The sequence below is a fragment of the Palaemon carinicauda genome, chromosome 20 (assembly GCF_036898095.1).
Source record: "Palaemon carinicauda isolate YSFRI2023 chromosome 20, ASM3689809v2, whole genome shotgun sequence".
Taxonomy (NCBI): Eukaryota; Metazoa; Arthropoda; class Malacostraca; order Decapoda; family Palaemonidae; genus Palaemon; species Palaemon carinicauda.
This window is the reverse complement of record NC_090744.1, coordinates 101,421,497-101,425,082: the sequence shown is the minus strand read 5'-3', so window position 1 is coordinate 101,425,082 and position 3,586 is coordinate 101,421,497.

The following is a 3,586-nucleotide window of genomic DNA, read 5'->3' as shown; positions in this document are numbered from 1 at the left end:
GCGTCGTAAATCGTACCCAGAACTTTCGCTTATTACCATTACGGCTAGGGAAGTCCTCGGGATTTTTAGGGACAAGGACGCCTCCAGTTAAGGAAAGGCATTTTGAGGAAAACTTTCTTTAATTCAGAGGAAATGAATTTGGATAAGGATTTTTTTCTTAGTATTCTTTCCACAAAAGAATTTGTGAAACCGCTCATCGCAATTTGTTTGAGATAGATAGATAGATAGATAGATACGTATAGATTTCTATATGTAGATACATATACATACACACAGACACATACACACACTCTCTCACACACATTATATATGTATATATATATATATATATATATATATACTGTATATATATATATATATATATATATATGTATGCATATATATATATACATATATATATTTTATATATATGTATATATATACATATACATATATATCCTGCACATATATATATATATATATATATATTTACATATATACTTATATGTATATACATATATACTTATATATATATATATATATATATAGGCCTATATATATATATATATATATATATACAGTAGAGAGTAGTTATAATAGAGTACAATTTCCTACAAATAAAAGCTTAATGACTGCCACCATGTTCGTCTCTATATTTTGAGATATAAGTATTAAAATTCTCGTAGAAAGAACTTTCCTTGTATCTTTTATATGGCAATATTTTACCACAGCTAAAGAGTCTTCTACCTTTACCAAGAAGAAAATAGCCACTGAACAATTACAGTGCAGTAGTTAACCAATTGGATGAAGAAAAATTGTTTGTTTGAGCTAGGGATAGCCTCTCTCTCTCTCTCTCTCTCTCTCTCTCTCTCTCTCTCTCTCTCCTCTCTCTTCTTCTTCTTCTTCTTCTTCTCTTCTTCTTCTTCTTCTTCTTCTTTTCGAAGATTTTTGGATGGTGTAAGAATTATTCCCATTGCAATTTGTTATCTAAATACAAAGATTTTATATTCAAAATAACACGGATATCTCTCAAGTCCTACAAATAAATACATAAAAAAACTTATTCAATATGAAAGATAAATTATGCACTATTTTTGGGCTCAAGCCATGTCGTCCTGATGGAAGTTCCTATTGGGTAGCTTCCTAGGGTATATTGCAACTACGGCGATATTCCCAGAGAATTTACCTTAAGGTACCAGAATTCTAACTCCTGGAGCGAATATCCATCGTGAAAGGGATATCGCGACATATCAGAGGACGTATTTTTGACCCGCCACATGGCAATCTACACCCCGAACAGAGATTACGTATCGCAGGGGTCAATTGGCAAGAAACGAAATCGGGAAAGAAAAAGGGGGAGCCGCTCCCAAGGCTCCCTATCTCCGTTTCGTAAGCGTGCCTGGCGCCAATCCTGGCGCCATCTGTATTCCTTTTTGCGTAGCTTAACAACTCGGTGTTTTTTCCTGTGTTTCTCGCAAATCTTGGATTTATTCTACTTTTCATGGCTTCTCCAACTTCGTCGGCCTCTGATAAGTTGAGTACCATGTCTTTTATGTATAAATGTAGGCTCTTGGTATTTTTTTAAGTGATTAATAGGTTTAATCTTTGTTACAAGAGCCGTAGCCTACCGGAGGCGTCATGGACGCTGTCGCTCGCTAGGTATAAGTTTAATTAGTCAGAGCGACATTCCCGGTTGTTTTGCTTTAATAAATTTTAGCTATTTAGCGTTACATAGGATTTCCTTTCGTGCTTTAGTATTATTTTGGAGAAGTATTCGCCAATTCTGGCCTACGCTAGGCCATGTAGCCTAGTCGTTTGGTCCTAGTACTTCATGCATGATTTGGTTTTTCCGAGTGTATTAAAATTTTATTGAAGCTTTAGGCTATTTTTTATACATTTAAGATTATGTTGAATATTTCCAAGATAGTATACGAGTGAGTTTCGGTGATTTAGGTAATCGATTCTCTTGGTGCCTAGGCTAAGTTGCTTATGGAGCCTTAGTATACTTTCTCATACTCCCCGGTTGCTTTCTTTTCTTCGGAGGAGGTATGCAATCCCTTTCCCTCTGTTTAAGCCTTGGGCTTATCCCTAAGTGGTTTATCTGAATTAACTTTCGATAAAACTATACTGGGGTGTTACTGTACCTTCCTGTTCCAGTAAGTCTGGTTTCAAAGAGGGACAGAACAACAGAGTTTTTAGTCTGAGTCTGTGTTTGTCTGGCTTGGAGTAGAGTCTCCCTCGCTGGCCTGACACAGACATAGGAGGCTTAGCCTCCTTAGGTCACTACCGAAGGTTTCTGTACGAGATGATTCCTTCTTTTGTGATCTACCAGACTAGTCCTTGTTGCTGTTCTTGGGGGAGGATAAGTTTCTTTCCCTGGGAGTAGCAACACCTTCCTTGCTTTGGTTCTCTGGGAGCTGGCAAGTATTTCTAGCCTCCCTCCTTGGATCTCCCTTAGGCTAGGATAAGTTTCTTGGCTGCGGATGATCCTTCACTAAAGCAAGGTTGGTAGGACCCTCTTTTGTCCCTTCCCCCTCTATCTCCGTAATGGCCTAGCCATTACAGTACTGTACGTCATGCTACATCTGGACCTAGAATAGGTTAGGATGTGGAATTGACTCAGTCCCTTGCCGGCCGGCAGAGCTGCCGGCCGGCAAGGGTCTTCTGTTTTGAGTGCTGCCCGGACCTCCCTTAGTCCCTCATCCATGCCTGCCTGTAGAGCCAGACGGCATTGGTCAGGAAGCCTGAATTAGATTCTCCCCTTCCTTATGTGCACTCTTTCAGATTGCCGGGCTTGGAGGTAGTGTACTCTCTTATCCCGGCATCCATTCTGTTATTCTTCTAGTGCTGTACCCGACCCGGCTGCCGGCCTCATAGGCCGGCAGCCGGGCAGTCGTAGTCCTCTGGTTCTTTTGCTGCCGGCTGGCATCGGTCGTGTACCTTTGCCGGCCAGCTAATGTCAGCCCTTGTCTGCCGGTCGCCAAGAGTGTGGCCGGCAGCCGGGTACTACCTTGTGTAGTTGCCGGCCGGCAGTCATTGCCGGCCGACATTGGCTGTTGCCGGCCGGCAGTTACTGCCGACCGGCACATGCATTTGAACCATCGTTCTGCCGCCTTATAGCTGTTAAGTAGTATACTTTAAAGCTAGTTATGGTGTGTGCCGGCCGGCACATAACCTCCTATACTGTACCAGTATTCTTCAGTATAGCATATACTGTAAGAAAAAAACTATAGTGTAGGTTTTGGTACAGCACTGTGTGTTCTAACACTTTTGTGTTTTCTTGCACAGCCCTTTGCTGTTGCCCTACAGATAAGAAAGTGAGTTCTTTCTTGTCTATTATCCAGAATTTTAAAATCATTGCTTAGGTGTGAGCTCCACCTGTTTCCTCTGGAAACTTTGCATTGGTTATTCTAGAAGAGATTAACCATTCGATTTTATTATCTGGAAGGCTGCAGCAATTGGTTGTGAAGGAAACACAAGGGTGTGTCTTTCCTTTCTGAATTGTTATGCTATACTATGCATATCCAGTGATACATAGTTCACTTGATACTCATGGAAATTTCTTCTCTTTACAGGAGGACCCTCCGAAGTGCGGAAGTGTTTTCTG